The following is a 22,069-nucleotide window of genomic DNA, read 5'->3' on the forward strand; positions in this document are numbered from 1 at the left end:
CGGTTAAGGCTCTCAATTTCTTTGTCACATAGGCGTATCAACGTAACTTTTCATATTTTGCTTCTTGTGTAGGTTTTTCCTCCCTCAGTCGACTCCTCTCCCTCTCTCGTTTGGGTTCCAACCCCCTGTACTCCTCATAAAGTAAATGTTCATGAATGTGACCTTCGTCGTTAGACCGTGAAGTGTATAATTTAGTCTCATTTCTCTAGTACAAAAGAAAAAGTGAACTTGCGACCCTTATTGTCTTCAAATACCATAAAGAATACTTCAGGATTCTAAATGGCAAACACGTATCACAAATAGATGTTTAGCGGAAATATTTTTTAAAATATTTTATTGTTATTATTATTATTATTATTATTATTATTATTATTATTATTATTATTATTATTAGTATTATTATTATTTATAAATAAATGACTCGCCATTACTGAAAGCTCACATAACTATCCATTTTTAAAGAAAGTTTCGCTTCAAAAACTGTTGATCAGAGGCCCTAGCAAAAAAAAAATAAAGTGAGAAACATTTTCTTTTGTGAACTTTATCGTCAGCTAAACATATAAGTTCCTGAGCATTCTAATAAAGTCTGTCCGACTTTTTTTAGGATCAGAAAGAGAAAGGAAGGCAAGCAGATGTTAGCCATAACTTAATTATAAGCGACTGTGGATGACGGTACACTTAATTTGGTTATTTTGATAAGGATGCCGCCAAGCTCCGCACGTGCTCAACTTCTGTTCTAGAGAAGAACGGTATTTTACTATGAATATTGTTTGTTTATATCGCTGTCAACTAAGGGCAACAGGTTAATTGCCACACCAGCATTGTTCTGCTGAAAGTTATTCTTGTCACCGTAAAGTAAAATCAAAGCTATATAAGTAACGTTTTGATCGACCGTTTTGTCAACTGTCACTTTTACTATTCAAGTGAATTATAAAATAAGCCTCTCGCCTTTGGCTAATTGAATATAAACTGAATTATAGCGACGCCGACCATAACAATTCCCATAAGCTGCAGTGCTGGCATCACGTATAGCACAAGCAAGTTAGAACTTGCCCAAGCTACTTTTAATTTTTTGCCAGTACTTGAACTCAGAGGTCAGTAAACTTTGCCAAAATAAAAATAGCTGCACGAAACGAAACAATTGTCAATGTTATGTTATCTTCAACTGTATTATTTTATAACCGAAATAAAGCTGTCATTCTCTTAACAACTTTTCTATTAAAGTAGGATATATCCTCTTCGCACGGAGGGCTTTCTGAAATTAATAAAATTAAAAGAATACTTCTTCAATAACTTAACGTGCTGAAAGTTGTCTTAGACATTTTTCAAGTTACGATGAAATAGATTTCATAACTAACCGGAAAGCAATGCTGTTGATTAATTTGTTTGCTGTTGATTTATCTGTTTTCATCTGTAGTCAAGTTTACTTTTCATGTGACATGAAAAGGCAGATGTGTTGATATTCCTTCCGCACGTTTATTGTTTAATGGCCACAAAATCGTTGCGGAAATTGATGTTGCTACACTGAACTCCAGTTAATTCAGTTGACCCTCAGCGGTTTGCTGAAAGAAACACTGTCTACTATATAACTTACCGTGCTTAAAGTTGTCTTAGACAGTCCTCAAGTTACGATCAAATAGATTTCATAACTAACCGGAAAGCAAAGCTGTTGATTTATTTGTTTTAGTCCGTAGTCAAGTTTACTTTTCATGTAACATGAAAAGGCAGATGTGTTGATATTCCTTCCGGACGATTGTTGTTTAATGGGCACAAAATCATTGCGGAAATTGATATTGTTACACTAAACTCCGGTTAATTCAATTGACTCTCAGCGGTTTGATGACAGAAACACTGTTTACTGGAACAGGAAAAACGGTCTGGAAATGGGAAAATAAAGCACCCTTTCCCCAACACAAAACTGAAACAATTTCCGCCACAGTCTGATTACAGTCAACTCTCGACTTGCGGACACCAGCTAAATCCCTGGCAAAAATTTTAACTACCGTATTTTCTCGATTAAACGCCCCCGGCAGTTTTGACACGGCGTTTTTTCGAGGCCGGCGTTTAATCGAGAAAATACGGTACACACTTTTAACTGAAATAAATTCCCGCTATAACGGATTCTCGCTATTAAGGACACTAACTTGCGGTCCCGATGGTGTCCGCGTTAAAGGGAGTTGAATGTACCTAGGGAAGGGATGCGGGAAAAGTGAAGGGGAGGAAGTCAATTTGGACATCTCGATTTCCTATATCCTCTTTTCGTTGACAACCTTGTCATCTGTTACCAGGTTCTCGCTCCAATCCCTGTTCTCCGGTTTAAGTGCCAGCACATACTTATTTGAGGCTGTTGATAATATTTTGCTTTTTAACGTACCTGGACCCAGTTTCTTTGTTCAACAGACTAAACTTAAATCCTTATTTCAAATTTCAAGGCTCCGAAGGACTTAGACCTGTTATGACTAATTGATGTCTAAGCTGAAATATTTCCTTTCCCTGTATCTTGGAAGTACACATTAGTGACTCACTATGCGGTAAAAAATTCGCAGGGTAATGTTGGAAAGTCATTTGAAGTACAAACCTAAAAAATAGTACTTTTTTCACAAGCAGTCTAACGAAATGCAATTTATAAAACTAAAATCTACACCACAAGGCAAGTTTATTTTGCTACTTGTTAACCAATCATGTTGCTATGGTAACGAGGAGGTGAGGCTGAACCTCCTGCAGGGTGTCTTCACTATAAAATTTGTACCTCTTTAATTTTTTTAACAAAATTAAACGTATGCACAAATATATACACAAGTTTAACTGAAAAAATGAGACAAAGCCATTGAATTCCCACAAAGATAAATGTTACAGTTTTGGCAGTTGTGCAAAATTCTAACTTTTGAGATAAAAACTTTAAAAGTTGAAGTTTTCCTTCAACGAGAATGTTAATACGGAATATGTGATTAAACATGTCGAAAATCGTCCAGAGGCATAGTTTACACCCTCTTTCTCCTTCCTTTTGTCTTTGCTTTATCTTTGCTTTTTCTTAGGCCCCTCAGTACAGTCAACTTCCTTTATTGCAGGATCGCGAGCTAGTGTCCTTAATAGTGAGAGACCAAAATAGCGGGAATTTATTTCAGTCAAACGTCCGTAGTTTATTTTTGCCGGGGATTTAGCGGCTGTCCGTAATAGCGAGGTGTGCGTAATAACGACGTGTTCACAAGGCGACAGTTGACTGTAGCGAGAGGCCGCAACAGCAGGAATTTTTTCAGTCAAACGTCGTTTATTTCTAATGTAGTTAATGTAGTTTATTTCTGCCGGGGATTTAGCTGGTGTCCGTATTATCGGGGTGTGCGTAATAGCGAGGTGTCCGCAAGGTGAGAGTTGACTGTCCATTTCTCTTTTTTTCTGTTTTTTTGGCTCTTCCTCTGTGTCAGGTGAACAGGCGTCTGATCCTGTTGCCTGCGTCCGATTTCTGTAAATTTCGCAGAGGAAATACCAAGAGCATTAAAAAGCTTCAAAACAGCAGTTTTTCCAAAGTCGAAGTGTGCAACAGCACCACATAGTAAAAACCAGTGATAAATTGTGTTTGCAATGACCACCGTGACAAAATAAAAGTACCGGATCCTGTAGTGAAGGATCTAATCAGCAAAAAAATTGTCAAGCAAATAATCTAAAAAAAGAGCAAGGCTCATTTCACGGTCAGGGAAGTAGTACATTTTCCAATATTTCGAAAGGCACGGCCTTTCTTCTTCAGGGTATGTTTGAGACTGACCCTGTGGCAAGATACGTTACAATTTTAAACAGTTACAATAGATACCTGAAAAAAGGCTAAAGTTACAAAAACAAAAACGTTACAATTTGAAATTTGAAAATACAACTGGTAAAGAGGTATAAGCTATCGTCACAGCGTGGTAGACGAAAACAAAATACGTAACAATGAGTTAATTACATAACTTAGGAAGATGAAAGACGGGAAAAATGTTTATGTATCATCTCTCCTATTAAGACCTTAGGGTTCTATAGTCTGACCTCCGTCGATGAGGTATGCCTCTCTAGCTTTGCGTACACTGTCACGATTAGATTTGATGAGTTCGAGAGGAATTAGTAGCATGTCAGAAGCGTTATGGTCGTTAGAAAGAAAATGTTCTAAAACTGTGGTGGGTTTGTAACTGTTTGTTTGTTTGTCGACTGGTCTACAGTGTTCGTTAAATCGGTCTTTAAGTCGTCGTTTTGTTTCTCCTATGTATTGTTTGTGGCAGCGGTTGCAGTGTACGATGTAAATAACGTTTTTAGAGTTACAGTCTATATGATGAGTAATATGTCTAGTTTCGCCGGTAGAATGAAATGTGTAGCTGGTACGTCCGTCTGCTATGTAGTTGCAAGTTAAACAGTTGTCTCCACATCGAAACGATCCATGGGGTAGGTTGTTTTGTGTGGGATTACGTAGTTTGGCGCTAACTAGTAAATCACTCAGGTTGTTGGTCCGTCGGAAGGCAACAAGAGGTGTGGCTTTGAAAACGTTAGCGAAGCGGGGAGATGAAGATAGGATGTTGAAGTGTTTGTAAATAATTATACTTGTGCTTACGCTTATCCTTGCGTCGTTCGTGTAAACCAAACTTAATATTCTGTATTCTTGGTTTTCACATGACGTCATAAAAAACTGAAATTCATAACTAAACACAATTTTGGATTTTTATCTTCATCACATATAAGAAAATCTAAATTTCCATCGGCTTGCTTGTTTTCAGCGGGATAGCATTCTTTGTTTCGAAAATAGAGCAGTTTGAATTTTAGATTTTTGCGCAGTGCGTGACAGAAGGATTGCTGCTCTATTAAAACATGTCACGTACATGAAAACATCGATCCGTCTCGTGTTTTTTTTAGGTCTGATAAGCTAACATGGAATAGAAGCGTTAATGTCAATGTGTGAAAGTTCAGCAGAGAGAAGAAAGGCTTTGAAATAGCCAAGGTAAACTCCAGATGTTTTTGCTGGTTTCCGGCCGCCATGTTGGTGCCCATCAGACGGGGCACCAACATGGCGTCCCATACTAAACTCTGTAATTTTCCGTGGTACATTTTCTCGAATAACTTGATTAGGAGATATCGCACAGCCCTGTGGTTTTCACACGTTGTTTATGTATCACTCCTCTACAACATATCAACTTCTTGACTTAATCTATTGAATGGTTGAGGATTTTATTTTTTCCCTTGCGTGACGATGTGTGAGGTGAAAACCACCTATACTGCAAATTATGCAGTTCTACAGATCGCCTGAAAATATGGTCAACACTTTGAGTTTCCATGGCAGGAGCAGAACCTTTAAAATTTGCTTTGCATGTGTTGTGGTCTGCTCTCCATCTACGGTATTTCTCACTGTTCTTGTCTAAATGCTCATAGAGCTCACACTGCCTACGTTTCTGGCTAAGGGCCTGAACATCAAGCACCTTCCCTGTATCAATGGAGATAGCAGTTACACAGCCATCCCTTGATAAAAAGCCTTGTCTCTGCCATGTCCCGTCGTAAGAAACACCACAATTCACAGGTTCAGTTCCATTAGAGTCATTTTGCCTCTCCAGAGTTCTTAATTCCTTAGCTGCTACACGCATACTTTCGTTTGCAATGGACTACAAACAAATGGTACCGGTGATCACGCGTGAAATTTTTGCATATTTTTAACAGTGCGCGTCACCAGCAGCGGGGACAACAGCAATGGTTTTGTGTCGTTATGAGAGAAGACTGAATACACAGGACGAGTGACACCAAGAAAACTTGAATCACAGAGATGAGAAGTGAGCTCGTTATATGTGCTGAATCATCTGTGCGGGTTCGTACTAAATCAAAATCTGCAATGTGCTGACAATTTAATACTTTTAATGAAACCGCCTTTACCCGCCTTGATTGGGATCGCCACCTTGTCGTGGTGAGGCGGCTTGCGTGCTCCAGTGACCCCTAGAGCTATGTTGGCTGGAGTCTTGTACTCCTGGCAGGGACACCCATGCCAAACAGGTCAAAGGGTAGGGGCCAGACAAAGAGTGATCCCACTGGCCCTCCAGGTTGGGGGTTGGGCAGAGGGCTGATAACCCTCTTCCGTAAAAAAACAATTATTACAGAAACCAGAAGGCCCTATGTGCCACGAGGCACGAAAAGGATATATGATGAATGAAAAATCTTATACTACCCCAAACGTTACGTCCATCCCAATGTCAATTTTTACCAACAAACCTGAACTGATTTTTTTGTATTTGGTTCTGAAAGAAGTTATGGATGCCCCGCTATGCGGGGCTTTTAACAGTGTACTTAACCGTAGGGGTATGGAGATTAGCGGTGTTTCAACACTGGGCAAACAGACCCTTATCAATCGGCGGCCATAATGAGTCTCGGGAAAATAAAAAGCTTTGTTTTTGCACGGCAAGCCTCGGCCATACGCGAATTCAGTGCGAGGCCTACCTTGCAAAAACAAGGCTTTTTTATTCTCACGAGACTCAACATGGCCGCCGAGTCTATGTTGAATTCCCCGCTATGTCCCAGGGGTCGTGGGGCCGGGGTCTCAATTGACTGATACATAAACTAATGGTAGTGCGAGATTTAGGAAATTTTGATGCTATTTCATTTACTTATAATATTGTAGTATGTAAATTAGTTACATATTTTATGATGATAATGATGGTAGTTTTGTATTTTATCTTTTTCTTTTTGGCACGGCCCCATAAGCTTTCTAGCTTTAATTTCTACCGTGGATAAATGAAGTTGCTTGTTGGTTGATTGATTGATTGATTGACTGATTGATTGATTGATTGATTGATTGATTGATTGATTGATTGATTGATTGATTGATTGATTGATTGATTGATTGATTGATTGATTGATTGAGTGATTGATTGATTGGACAATGCGTCTGTTCACCTCGATGCTCTTTCCTTGTTACTTGGAGATGTAAAATGAAAGCTTCCAATCACAGTTTTCACACAATAAACGCAAAGTTGAGGAGCATTCCTTTCTATTCCTATCCACAAACAATATAGATTCAACTCACCGCATTCATGACACCTCAACTGCGAGAGTACATCGCACAGAACTTCCATGTCGAAAAGCCTGAACCCTGTAATCGATGGATCAGTGCTATCGGCAGATTCTTTTCTTCTTTCTCATCATAGAGCTTCCGGTATTAAAGATGAAGAAAACGCTTCCTTTGTTTTATCGTCAGCTTGGGTATTTAACGAGTTTACTTCATCTTCAAGCTTTGCAGAACTGTTTCCTCCATCTAAACAGCCTCCGTGGTTGTAATTTACGCAATTTGTCAACTATTCCCCTAAAATTTTCGTTTCTTTCGTCTTTGAGAAGAAAATCTAGCTTTTGGCATTATGACAGCAGAGATTTAAAGACCAAAATGACGGCGATGTGCTCAAACAACACCAAAACGAGGTCAGAAGCTCCGTCTAAGTCTCAGTCTCCCAAAGGACAAATACGCTGGAAATTCATGAGAAAGTTCGAATCTTCTACCGGTTCCCGACCCGAAAAGAGACCAAACAACGCGTAAGCAAACAAACCTGTTTCCATGGCAACGAAGTGACATAGCCTTCTTTTAGCTAAGACATTGCTTTTCAAGACAAGATATTGGGACAGAAACCCCTCTAGAAATGAAAACAAGGCATGAAAGATTTCAAATTCAATGGAAAATGTTTTTGACCAACACTCCCAATTTTCGCTTTTTTCTTTTTGGCACATACAAGCTGTGTAACTGCCATCGATGTTGATACTGGGAAGGGAAGGTGCTTGATGTTGAGACCCTTAGCCAATCATGTAAGCAGTGTGAACTAAGTGAACATTCAGACAAGGACAGTAAGGAATACCGGATATGGAGAGCAGACCACTACTCCTGCCATGGAAACAGAAGTTGTTGTACCCGTCTGTTGGATCATTCTTATTAGTCCAGTCATTTTATGAAGAAAATTCGGTCAACCTGCCACTAATTACAACAGAAGGTATTCCAACGGTTTTAGACTCAGAAATGTATCCTTAATAACATACCAAAAGTCCCAAAAAATCCCATTTGGGGAAGTTACCAAAAAACGGGATTAATTACGAAGCTCTGAGAACCGTTTTACGACGGCATGGGAACGAGGCTGACTTATGCATTTTTTATAACGCGCGTGTAAAGATCTTAAACTTAATAAAATGCAATGAAATTTCGTGTTTAAATGTTCAATTTAATGTGTTCCTAATACTTAAAGTAACAGAAGATATTGTTTTGGTGAAGAAAAGAAAAGCTGTATTAGCGAAACGCTTAATATATTGGTGAAACTTTTAATTTTGCTTTTCTGGGTAGAGTGTTGTTTTGTTTTTGTTTTCAAGTTTACACTTGCCGAATTGATTTCGTTTATGTTAAAAAAATTAATTTAATTTAAATATGTTGAACATTATTGTGGGAAAATGAAACGTTGCGGGTTCACTAGAAGTCGGTCTTCAGGTCTTGCAGGAGCTGGCGCCTTCGCGGTTACACATGTACATTTGTGAGTGTTTGTGCTTGCCTTGCACGTTTGTAATATTTCCGTCGAGAAAAATGGCTAGAAGACGTGATTCTGCAATATTCAGTTCTGGTAAGACACACTCAAGAGTACCTACAATATTTTTTAGTTCTTATGACAGTAAATTGAATTAAGTGCACTTTTCGATCAATCCTTCTTCACACTAAACATGTGTCTTCGGAAAGAGTCGACCTGTATGAATAAATAAAACATGCACAAACACCGAGATCATTACAAAGGATACAGACGCGTAAAGCCGATTAATTGCGATTCTTTAGAAAAAGACATTGTACACTTGCGGAATATTTTCAATCAGATTTCTGGTGTTTATGCGACGGAAAAACATGCAAGAACACATCACGTGTCCAGTGTACGAGATTCTGATGTTAAATATTCTTACAAAGCATTTTCGTAAAAACAAAGTAATTTGATAAACATTTCTCAATTAAAAACTTTAGATATCAAAGCCATTAGTTAACTACAACAAGTTAGGGGTTGCAGCTGTGCTGAAAAGCGCCCAGCCACCACGTTTTATTTTCCCGTACAATTTGTGGTCAGTAATTATTTTTCCCGCGAAACTCCCAACCGGATTGAATTCCGCGGGAAATTGCATACAGACAAATATAAATAGAAAAATTAGAAAGAAGCAGTACGACTTCTTGCATAATCATGTCGTTAAACCTGTGCTAGCTAAATTGTCTGCCCCAAAAAATAAATTTCTGATTGTCTTTTTTTTTTTTGGTTTGTGTTTTGTTTTTTTACACAAAATTTTTTCGAAAAACATAATATTTTCTAGCATATTTCATTGAACAAAAATTGCATCGAAAACCGCGACAAGGTCTATTAAGTATGCTTGGTACATTCCATGTTGCATCCTAATTATTTTTTAGACCATCAAGAATCCTAAAATGGATGACGAAATCACTTGCGCAATTTGCCAAAAATCACTTGATAACGTAAAAGACGTCGTAACTCTTCGTGAGAAGGGAAGGGAGGGTATTAACCGGGCAAGCACAGAGCGCTAGGACATCATTCAACCTGCTACGGTCAAAAGGTACACCAAACATACCGCCGCACATACTGCCACCCAACTTACATCACCAGAGCTAAGAAACAGGAGAGTACCATTTCACAATTATCAAGTAGCCGCCGCTCTTTTGATCGCAAGACTGAAAAGTCCTTCAACTTTAAAACTGACTGTTTATTCTGTGAAACGAAAGTTGATTTCGAGGAACCTGAAAAGAGAAGACAAGGGGATGTGTTCAGGGTGACAACCCTCGAAACTAAAGATACTGTGTAACAATCCTGTTCCGAAAGGAAAAATGAGTGGGCAGAAGTAGTACATGTTCATGATTTGCCAGCGGCCGATGCCATTTATCATCAGGCGTGCAGCGTGAACTTCAGGACCAAAAAGCAAATCCCAATGCTATTTGCCTCAGAACATCCTGGTCTTAAGAAAAGAAAAATTGGACGAATTTTACGAAAACCCGTCAAATCAGGTGCAAATCAGGTTCCAGGGGTTCCGGAACCCCCCTAAACGAAACCAGCTTTTGCACGCAGTTATAGAAAAGGAGGCTGCCGATACAAAGAAAACAACGCTTTTGAGTCTACCCGATGGGTCGAAAGGCATGAAGCATACGAGGTATTTTTTGACACGTTACCTTCTATCGTCAAGACACTTGAGGACATCTCCCATGGACGACTGTTCCAAAACCAGTACAGCAACACTCCATGGAACTGGAATGGTGAGAGTCGAAATAAAGCGAGTTCGCTTTTAAATGCCGTATTGAGGTTTTCCTTTCTCATCACTCAAGTTACTGCTATGAAGTACTTATTGTTCGTAAAGCCCCTGAGCATTAGGCTACAGAAACACGACATTGATGTGTACGAGGCATACCGCAAAGTTGATGACCTCAAAGGCGACCTCAAGCTATCCTGAGAGCAGATTGGCACCTAGTTTTAACAATGGCTTGAGACAGCTGCTACTCTTGCAAGAAAAGTCGGCATCGAACCCTCTATTCCAAGGCCGACAGGAGCATCGCAGTAACGTGCGTGGGACGTGGAGGCAACGACGCCCGAAGAGTATTTCAAGAGGGCCCTTGCAATTCCCTTGCTTGATCACTTAGCTACCCAGAAGGACTACTGTCTCGATCAGCTCAAAGATGCACTTCAGTTTTATCGCCTCAGGTCACCGACTTTGAACTCCTCCGTTGCGCCGAAAATAGCTGCAATCTTCACTACACAACGCGGTTAAAGCTCTGGCTAAATGCGAACATGATTTCTATCCCAACACTCACAAGTTGTTACGAATCCTCTGCACGCTAGTAACCTCTTCAGAATGCCAATCTTTTAGTACTCTACGCCGATTGTAGGCTTACTTACGGGCAACTATGTATAGTGAACGAGAGTTTTTCCTTGCTCTCATAAATATCCAGTATGACCAGGATGTTGACGTTGATGTTGTCATTGAAATTTTGCTCAAAAACACCCGCGACGCGTGTTTCTCGCTGACCTTCTGTCTACTGATTGAGGAATAATAACAGAATCCTAAAAAGAAAACTGTAAAAGAGCAGAACGTACTAGTTGACATGTCAAGAAATGCTTCTTCTAGTGACACGCGTATGCCTTATGAACGGCTGTATAATTGAACTTCCTTGAGTGACAGATTTCCGACGAGTTAGAAATTGAAACGTGCGTACGTACGTGTGAAATTTTCCTAGATAGTATTGCGAAAGCCTATTTTATTTTTGTCACACATATCTTGTTTATCAATATCATTGAAAACGAGTAGTACCTAGTAGCTGGGTACTGTTGGACGCCGTAATGAAATGTTATAGGATTTCTTTAGTACAGACCTTTCTGAGTGAAAATTTGAAATACTGTATGGCTTTGAGCTTAATTGAGCTTACACACGTATTAAGTAAAGTTATTTACAAGGTGAAAGTTCACAGAAGTATCTGAAGTAAAATTGATGAAATTTGGATGAATTGAGTGCATTTCTGGAGATAAATAAGCAGAATAAAACTAACTTCTGTTTTTTAGCCTCGTTTCCATGTTGCACCAAATCGGGAGTTATTAGTCATTAAAATTTTGACATGTTCCCGTGCTTGGATCCTTTGGGACTTTTAGTGTGTTTATCTAGATACCATTCCTTAATGATTGGCGAAGAGAAACCTTCTGTTGCAATTAGTGGCAGGTCCAGCCACAAAATGACTGGACTATATTGAATGGGTGTAAAATTGCTTCGGGTACAGTATGAATTCATGTTGTTATAGTGGCAGCCCGATTTGTGGATAGTGATAAATATTTTCCAAGTAGGAAAGAAACAGAAAACATCAGTCCGAAAATGGCAATGTAGTGTCATTTCTCTAGCGGGAATAGGAAATGGATTGAGTGGGGAAGGTGACGGTGGAGTGGTAAGGGGGACTTGCCACTTTGGCATGCAGAAAACTAGTAGCAGAGTAAATAATTGGAAAATAAGGCAACCAGCATATCTTCCACAGAGCGTCCTTAATTTCCATACATTCTTCACTTGAATGAGAGAGGGAAGGTGGAGAGGAAAAAGGGCAAGGGGGTGAGGCGAGACGTCCGTCGAAATGTCAAACTACAGAGGGGGAGGGGGTGAGGCGTGAGATCCGTCCAAATTTCAAACCACAGAGGGAGGAGGGGGTGAGGCGAGAAGTCCGTCCAAATGTCAAAATAGAGAGGGGAAGGGGAGGGGGAGGCGAGAACTCCGTGGTGATTTCGCGGCTTTCCCAGTGGTGATAGAAGTAAACTAACGGCAAGATAGTTCAACCCATGACTCAGTATTAGTACATTAGTGTTGTGGATCACTTCACTGAATTTCGTTTTGGACCCGCGACAAATACGCATAAGCTTAGAAACATTGTAACTCTTATCTTTTAATAATATATCCGAAATTTTTTAAAAGACCAACACCAATTGAAGATCATCAATGATCAGTTTTTATTATGATAATTATACCGGAAACAAGACTTAATTATCCCGTTGCTTTTCTCTGGCCAACAGAAAAATCACCTAAATTTTCAACTACTTCAATTAAAACCTTACCGCAAAATTAAATTCAGTTCGAAAATTGTTCCCAGCGATTACCTTATACAACAGTAAAGTCACTACATGATTACAGGTTCAAAAGTCTTAAAATTGATACATCACAACTGTAACTCAATTCAGATTTCTTTCAAGCAAAATCCGTTAAGCCCTGATACATTGAAGAATTGTTTTATCTTATTTAATTAAGTTCTTTTCAGAAGGGAGAATCTACACCCAATCAATTTTTTTTAATTTGCCGGCTCTACTAGTTAGCTTGTCGTAAAATTGCTTAAATATCATTTTCCAAAATCAGTTTTTTACGTAACAGAATTGGGCTGATGCCATGATAGACAACAATCAAATTAAAGAAATCGAATATTGCATTGCGATCATAAAAGATATCACAGTGTTGCTAATGGTTATAAGATTAAGTTCTCTCACATATAAACTAATGTTTAATCTTATGGTCGACATTCAAGTGATTTATGATCACCTTAAATGCTGCCTTTGTCCTTAAGAATCTACTCCATAATGCCTTAAAAAACCCCTTATCTCCTTAATTACTAAAGGCAATTACTTCTTTCCAAGAGAGGATCACTTACGATTTCATCCATATATCTAAAACAAATGGACAAATGGTTCCTAGATATAAGTTAATCAACAACTTCAAATCAAAAAGGAATACTGTATCCTTCCATTGAATCATGGTATTATTTCAAAGTTTTTGGGAGTGTTCACACTCAACTACCACTGATCGCCAGGGAGCTAGAGACAGCTATTCATTGACCGTGAACCGATCATCAGTAATATTCCTGTGACTACCAGACCATTTAAACGGGAAATCACCGAGTCTGAATCCAATTTAAAAATAACAGTTAGAGTGTAAAATACATGGATATATGGCTACTTTTACCCTTGAATTTGAGTAACGCTAACATTTAGGCCTGCAACGTCGATGGAACTTTTAATAATCGATTTTCACTTGGCGTGAATCGAAGAGAAAATCGATGGTTGGAGATCAACTACAATAATTAACATTGTAAGATTACACAAATTGACTTTAACTATTACGCTAGTCAAATGTAAATGGCGTTTTAGCCGAAGGAATGCCCTTGAAAAATGCCCAAGTTGTTTGTTTGAAGAAAAGCTGTTTAACTCTCGGCTGGAGAGCTGCTCTTGCAATTTACACTTAATTAAGTGCGAAGCTTGAGATCGTATCAACAACTTGTCGTTTTGTGTGAGAGACAGGAGCAGTTTAATAGCTATTGGTTCAAGTTCATTGTAAGACCAAACACGTGTCTGAACAAAGTTTTAAATACTTATCTAACACAGCATTTGCCGTTCCGTGCAATTCTAGACTTTCGTTGTCGTCCCGTAATACCTGTCACGTGTAACCTTATCGCCTTACTGAGAAAAGTGCTTTGAGTATTTCTGTCCCCTTTTGTTTTCAAGTGCATCCCCTATCTTCAGTTACAGATTTCCTGATTATTATTAGTTTTCTTAAACCATGAATAAGGGGCTAACTGTGGACTGATCACACTACCACGTACCATAAGTTCTTTTTAAAATCCTTAGGAGGAGGGGAGGCTAGCAGTCGACGAACGATAACTCGAGATTGACAAACTATCTCAAAGCCCCCTCCCCTTCCACGATAAGAAACGACAAATGAAAGTTAAAACCAATAATTAAAACAACACAAGTGATACCTATCTACAAAAACACCCCCTTTTAAAATACTTTTATGCCGAGAGGGGCGCCTATATGAAACTTACGCGCACGGAAGACTTAAGGACGGTGCCTACTATTGTTACTGCGCATACGTTCTGCGCATCGCGAGATACTCGGGTTTCCTATGGGTGGTGCCTACTAATACAGGGATATTTTTGCACGGTTTAAAACTATGCGGAGAAAGCAGAACTTACCAAATGCTTTCGGTATCTCAAAAAAAAATTGGGGGTAACCATGCATTTTTCAGAGATAATTAAGAGTGCCTGACTGTAACTTTCGAGAATCGCTGGCCAAGCTTGAAAAATCGAAACTCTTGAAAATTTGCCTGAAGTTTACTTTTGGGGAACTATCTTCGAAAATATTATTTGAATGTTCTGGAAATTTTTAGTTTTCGAGAATTTTGGAGAAAACGAAATAACGGGTTTTGCCTCATTAATTATGCAAAAATCTCACTCAAAATTAGCCAAGTTCAATACGCTTGTGTTGAAACAGTACGCAACGCTAGAAAGCGAGGTCGGTTTTGAATAAGAGCATAATTCACCTACTTTCTATCAATGGGACCTATGTAAACTTTTGTAGAACTTTGGAGGGTTTTATGGCTCTTTGAAAAATTGACATTTTGAGGAATTCGCGATGAGGCGAAAATTGAGTAAGTTTGAAGGTTTAAAATGCATCTTGGTATGTCAGGTATCGACTCGAGAGGAACATTGTGATAAAGCTTGGGTCTTCGTCTTTAATAATACGAAATAAAAAATCTGGGCAATCAATGCACGCGCTGACGAAAACCAAAGTTAGCGAGGCTTCGTTAACAAATTTGCATAATTCGCAACTGTTCAGAACATGCTATGTTGTGACGACTCGGTGAAAACACTGACCCAGGCTATCTTCAAATGGTTATTTTACCCCATATTGCATTTGTCCGTTTCTCTTTCTTGTTTAATAACGTGGCAAAAAAGGTCTGGACAAAAAAAGATCGGAAAAGAAAATATTCGCTAAATTCTGGTGGGAAATTTGCATAATGCAAATCTCCCAATAAATCTTTCTGCAAAGGAATCTGATTGGGAAGGTTTCGTTAAGAGACCATTTGACCGAAACACCCCATATAAAAGGAGTCAAAACAATGTTTAATAATTCGATTTTAACCAATTATTGTCGAATTTTAACCTTTAAATTAATAGTGCCAAACTGATACTCGCTATTGCGTTACCTGCGTCACGTCAGTAGCTGTCGATACAATATAATGCCCACAAACCAACTTGTGCTGCGAAATTACCATTTACAACAACTAGAAAAAAGACCTTTATTTACTGGCATATGAGTGGTTTTGATAAAAATAAAACGTTCACATGACACTTGAATAACGTTTAAAAGATACATGCTTGTCAAGTGAGATGCGAAAGTTGGACGTAGGGCCGGTCGGTCAAAGTGAATATTTTTAATTAAATCAAGTTTGTTTACTGGAATGCACGCTTTTTCAAATAGCTAGTCCAACCTTCTTCAGCGGCCTTCCAAATAATGATCACCCAGAATTGGGTCAGTCAAAAAAGACTCTCTGTTCGTGTTGTTTGATACTGTACCTTCGCAAGCGACTGAAAAACAATGTCAGCTGGCTGGTATGGTCGGCATGAAATATCACACATACACGGATACACGCTTCAAAACCTGTGTGCCAATTTCCGTTTAACAAAATAATAACTTAGTTTCTACCCACAGTCCACATTGGCTGTAGGGCATGCATTTATCTTTTTCGAATCTCAACAACAGAAACACGGGTATCTCAGTGACACTGTATACACGCAATGTCTACTTCATACATCACAGGTAGCCGAAGCTTTATGACCTTTGTTTGACCTTTATATTTTGATGTCACGATGGTTGTTACGCAATGGCGTAAATTATAAGGGTTTGTATGGGAATTTACGAACGTGTTTTGGAGTCGAAAGTAAAGGGCATGAATTGAACAAAAAATGCTTACCTTGTCTCCTTGATATCTTGTCAGGCTTTGTGTGCCATATTTTGGCCATTTCAGTACGATTCCAGTGGGTTTTCGGTTCGCTGAAAATTTTCCTCTCTCTATACGGTATCCTACTATAGATATATATCCCCAAAATCGTGGTCACTTCGGTAGCAATAGTATTCTTTGAAATAAATTGCAACAACGCGGTCATTATAAAACACGAGTCGCAGACGAAGAACTGAGGACCATGGAATAGGCTAACGTTCGTGGACTATGGACTACGGACTATGGACTGACTACACGCCCTACAGTTTAGATTGGCTCTAGGGCATGCATTTAACTTCGTCGAATGCCAACAACAGAAACACAGGTATCTCAGTGACACTGTATACACGCAATGTCTACTGCATACATGTCTATGTTCGACATCTACATGATTGTGCACGTGGGCGCACTGGCTGATCACGATCAATGATCATCAAACATCCTTTTGAGCATTTAATCACGCCAGTTTTCACCATATCGAACCCTGAGATGAATGCTAAAAACTAAAATGACGGCTCTCTTCAGCACGTATTGAAAATCCAGCTGTTTCGCTGAGATAAAGCAAGATTTTATGTTTGCACTGTCGATCCTCACTATTTTAATCCCAGTCCTTGTTGTGTTTCTAAAAGAAAAACAATAAAGGGACAAAAACAACTACCGAAACTTGATTTGATACATCTTACACTTACTGAGAATGAATACAAGAAAGATATGATTTTCAGACTTCAGTTCTCCTTTAAACCCAGTCCGTTGTCCGTAGTCCGTAGTCCGTAGTCCGTAGTCCCCCACTTACTTTAGTTTCTATTTTATACCCAGTCCGTGGTCCGCAGTCCTTCGAAGTGACTCAGAATTTGTACTGACCGCATTGTTGACGTTGCAACGAAAGCTATTGCTACTGAAGTGACCAACCTTTTTGGGACATATATAGCAAGATATAGAGCGAGGAAAATGTTCAGCAAACCTTTAAAAACCCACTGGAATGGTACTAAAATGGCCAAAATATGGCGCACAAACACTGGCAAGAGATCAAGGAGACAAGGTAAGCCATTTTTGTTCAATCTATGCCCTTTATTTTCGACTCCAAAACACGTTAGTAAATTCCCATACAAACCGTAATAATTTACGCCGTTGCGTGACACTCATCGTGACATGACAATACAAAGGTCAAACAAAGGTCATAGAGCTTCGGCTAGCTGTGATGTATGCAGTAAACAGTGTCACTGAGATACCCGTGTTTCTGTTGTTGACATTCGAAAAAGATAAATGCATGCCCTACAGCCAATGTGGACTGTAGGTAGGTTACTATTTTGTTAAATGAAAATTGGCACACAGGTTTTGAAGCGTGCATCCGCGTATGTGTGAAATTTCATACCAATATTACGTTAAAATATGGCGTGCCTGCTGACATTGTTTTTCAGTCACTTGCGAAGGTAAAGTATCAAACAACACTAACACAGAGGGTTTTTTAAAATGACCCGCTTCTGGGTGATCATTATTTGGAAGGCCACTGAAAAAGGTTGAACTGGTCATTTGAAAAAGCATTCCAGTAAACAAACTTTATTCACTTTGACGACTCTGATCTATGTCTAACTTTCCCACTCAATGAAAAGCGTGTATTCCAGTGTCATATGAACGTTTTATTTTTATCAAAACCGCTCATATGCCAGTAAATAAAGGTATTTTTTTCTAGTTGTTGTAAATGGCGATTTCGCAGCACAAGTTAGTTTGTGGGCATCTTTTAAGACACCGACAGCTAATCAGTTTGACAATATAATTTAAAGGTTATAAAGATTCGACAATTATTTGTTGAAATCGGATTGTTAAACGTTGTTTTGACTCCTTTTCTATGGAGTGTTTAGGTCAAAAAGTCTCTTAACGAAACCTTCCCAATCAGATTCCTTTGCAGAAAGATTTATTGGGAGATTTGCATTATGCAAATTTCCCACCAGAATTTGGCAAATATTTTCTTTTCCGATCACGCACTTGTTTTTGTCCAGACCTTTTCTACCACGTTATTAAACAAGAAAGAGAAACAGACAAATGCAATATAAGATAAAATGACCATTTGAAGATAGCCTAGCCTGGGTCAATGTTTTCACCGAGTCGAATTATGCAAATTTGTTAACGAAGCCTCGCTAACTTTGGTTTTCGTCAGCGCGTGCATTGATTGCCCAGATTTTTTATCTCGTATTATTAAAGACGAAGACCCAAGCTTTATCACAATGTTTCTCTCGAGTCAATACCTGACATACCAAGATGCATTTTAAACCTTCAAACTTACTCAATTTTCGCCTCATCGCGAAGTCCTCAAAATGTCAATTTTTCAAAGAGCCATAAAACCCTCCAAAGTTCTACAAAAGTTTACATAGGTCCCATTGATAGAAAGTAGGTGAATTATGCTCTTATTCAAAACCGACCTCGCTTTCTAGCGTTGCGTACTGTTTCAACACAAGCGTATTGAACTTGGCTAATTTTGAGTGAGATTTTTGCATAATTAATGAGGCAAAACCCGTTATTTCGTTTTCTCCAAAATTCTCGAAAACTAAAAATTTCCAGAACATTCAAATATTATTTTCGAAGATAGTTCCCCAAAAGTAAACGTCAGGCAAATTATTAGGAGTTTCGATTTTTCAAGCTTGGCCAGCGATTCTCGAAAGTTACAGTCAGGCACTCTTAAGCTTCAATTTAGGAAAAAAATCCCATACATTGCTTTATATTTTCGCGTTTTTTAGAGATATTCATGTTTAATTATCTCTGAAAAATGCGTGGTTACGCCCAATTTTCTTTTTGGATTCCAATAGCCCTTGCTAAGATCTGCTTTTCCCGCATAGTCATAAACCGCACAAAAATACTTTGGTATTAGTAGGCACCGTCCTTAAATGGGTATAATTGCGTTCGTGCACATGGCCAGGATTCACTGAATCACGGAGACATTTATTGGGCTAATTTGGCCACTCATGTAGCGTTTATTTCAAACCATTTAAATGCTAAGGTATCAAATTATTCAAGTAAACATTGCTTAGCCACAAGCCACATTTATTTATTTATTTATTTATTTATTTATTTATTTATTTATTTATTTATTTATTTATTTGTCCAATGTGGACAGGGATACCGCAACAGCTAAGGCCAATTACTGCGGACCCGGGATATACAGAATATACGCACAAAGACCAGACCACAACACCGGAAACTACGTCCCCTACTCTTTGCGAACAGTGCGTGGGTTCTTTAACGTCCCACAGAGTTATTTACAAACAAGGTTTGTGAGACGGGGCCTACCGTTTATCGTCCTTATCTGAGAACGCCACATCATTATCCTTATCCTCCTTATCCTCCTTATCCTCCTTATCGCCACATCCTGTGGCGAGCCCCAACCCAAGCCGCAGGTATACACGCACTAATAAGCACTGCAACAACGATAAAGAATAAAGATGCCGGAAAAAAATTCGGTATGAAGGCACAAGCAGCACCAGGCCACTCGCTGGCAAGTCCTTGAAACCTTCTTGATTAACTTCGAGAAACAAAAGCTACCGAGTGTTCTAAACGAACCAATTAATCGTGATAACGTTAACAGTAATTACAAAGCCAGCCGTTGTCTGATCTTTGTCGGGGTAAAATATTAAAAAATATTAAAATAAAAGGAGGACCTAGTCCCAACAGGCTGCCCCAGCCCATGCCTAAAAACCACACAAACAGATTGTAGCTCTTTCAGTGTTACGCTTTTACGAGAGCAAAAATCAACCTCCGTTAATATGGTATCTAAGGTGATCCCAGCGAATTGTAAAGCATTGGCGGGGCCCATAGTTTTGTCACGACGAGCCGCGTAGAGGTGTTAAAATTAATTAGGTTGAGTGACGGTTGCTATGATCGAATTCCTGTTCGAAAGCTGCAATCTATCAACAGCCAAGTATAGAAAAGAATCTATTTCAGTCGCGTGTAATGTCTAGATCGAGCTTGCCGCAAAGCAATGAAGTCTTTGTGACTAAAAAGCTTGGCTTCTGTGGAAACGCACAGTTAACTGGAAACGAAAACTCCACCGATCTGTCCTGAAGCCTGACTACACATCGACCGTCGGAAACGGAAAATGACAATATTTACTAAATGTTTTCGTTTTCCCGCCAATCTAATTGGCGCGCAAAATGGTCCTAAATCGACGAACCATAACATCAATGATTTGTTCGCCCATCGTCTCTACGAAGCAAATTTAGAGTTTATTTTTCGTCAAGCTAATTTTCTACACCATTTTCCAATAATTGAATGATAAATGAAGTCAATCGTCATCCTCCATTCGTCCGCAAAAGGTAAGTGCGATTTTTATGTTTACGTTATATATTTGATCAGGACTCGCAATTTCATGATTTGGGAAAATGTGTAACGGCGTCGATCACCAGCTTCCATTTTCCACGTGTGTAGGAACTCTTAGAATCAGAGTCAACACAAAATGTATTTTTAAAATGCCTTTTATGATGATATTGTTGAAGTACCGTGTAAGTATTTCAGACGGTAAGACCAAAATAGAAACTGGCAGTCAATGTTCACCACGCGACAAAAGTGTCCAAAAATACCGGCTAAATATTCATGGTTTTATTACGTAAAGGTAAAAGACATAGTTAGGTCACAGTTGTTCTCTTGCGTGTGTCGCCTGAGAACAATAAGCAATCGGGTGCGTCGCCTTTGCTCCGTGAGCTAACTCCGATAATAATATTAGAAATTTCTTCACAGAGAGATTTTGAACTCGGCCGTTCTTATCTCGGGTGAGTCGCCTGATAAGGACGAGCAATCGGGTGTGTTGCCTTTGCTTTGCCGTGTTTAATAGTTTAATAGTCGCTGCACATCGACGATAACAATTTTTCTCCGGGTTTTTGAATTGTCCGAAGGCTTTTGACTGAACCGGAAATATTCAACTGCACCCAGTGAGTGAATGTTGGTTGCTAAAAACTTTGCACAACGCACTGGGGCTCGTATTGCACCAAAAATGTGGTTTTAAATTGTCAACAGCTCTCTCGTAAACAATAGGCCTCCTGTAGTGATCGAGGAAAAATTTGGAAGGCAAAATCGGTTGCTAAGGCATGCGGCTCGCCATGCATCGCCTATCGGGACGCCTATGCGCCGACATATGCAAAGAAAATTATTAAGGCCTACTTGACATTTTGTCTCACTGGGCGCAATAAATAAGAAGTCATCCAAAATATGAATGATCAACGAAGCGTGCAATTTATCTCTAGCAATCCACTCTAACGCAGTACTGAATGTTTCAAAGATATTACACGACGACGAGAACCCCATGGGGAGACATTTGTCAAAATAGAATTTCGCTTCCCATTATCCCGAGCAACGGAAAATTACTAGGGGCTACGAGAATGATACGGAATGCTGATTTAATGTCAGTCTTAGCCAGAAAACAGCCCTTTCCTGGCGATTTAATAAGTCGAATGGCATCGTCGATAGTTGCATATCTTACGGTGGCTAACTCTTTAGGAACACCATCATTAACGGATGACCCCTCCGTGTAAGACAGATGGTGAATTAACCGGAATTCTCCCGGCAACTTTTTGGGAACAATGCCTAATGGAGATACCCTGAAAGACGCAAAAGGCGGTGCGTCAAAAGGACCTACAATTCTGCCTGCTGCGAGCTCCTTTGATAATTTCTCATTCACGCTAGTGGGATTGTCTATAGCGCTTTTCAGATTTGGGGATCGAATTGTAAATAAAGAACCAAAATATCGTATTGAAAAACCGTGAACAAAGCCTTGTATAAGATAGTCCGA

General features: G+C 39.2%; 1 protein-coding gene and 1 pseudogene across 1 annotated transcript in view; both read right to left on the bottom strand.

Annotated features, from left to right (window-relative positions):
• The window catches only part of LOC146453613 (uncharacterized), a 37,853-nt pseudogene extending 32,259 nt beyond the window's left edge, over positions 1-5,594 (bottom strand).
• A 13,736-nt stretch (positions 5,595-19,330) lies between these two features.
• The window catches only part of LOC146453615 (uncharacterized), a 30,035-nt gene continuing 27,296 nt past the window's right edge, over positions 19,331-22,069 (bottom strand). Inside the window, exon 17 of the mRNA XM_085096423.1 lies at positions 19,331-22,069. This exon is cut by the window's right edge and continues 2,812 nt beyond it. The gene's annotated coding sequence lies outside the window, so the exon portion shown is untranslated.

This window comes from Pavona decussata, unplaced genomic scaffold (genome assembly GCF_977016875.1).
Source record: "Pavona decussata unplaced genomic scaffold, jaPavDecu1.1 SCAFFOLD_329, whole genome shotgun sequence".
In the NCBI taxonomy this organism is placed as follows: Eukaryota; Metazoa; Cnidaria; class Anthozoa; order Scleractinia; family Agariciidae; genus Pavona; species Pavona decussata.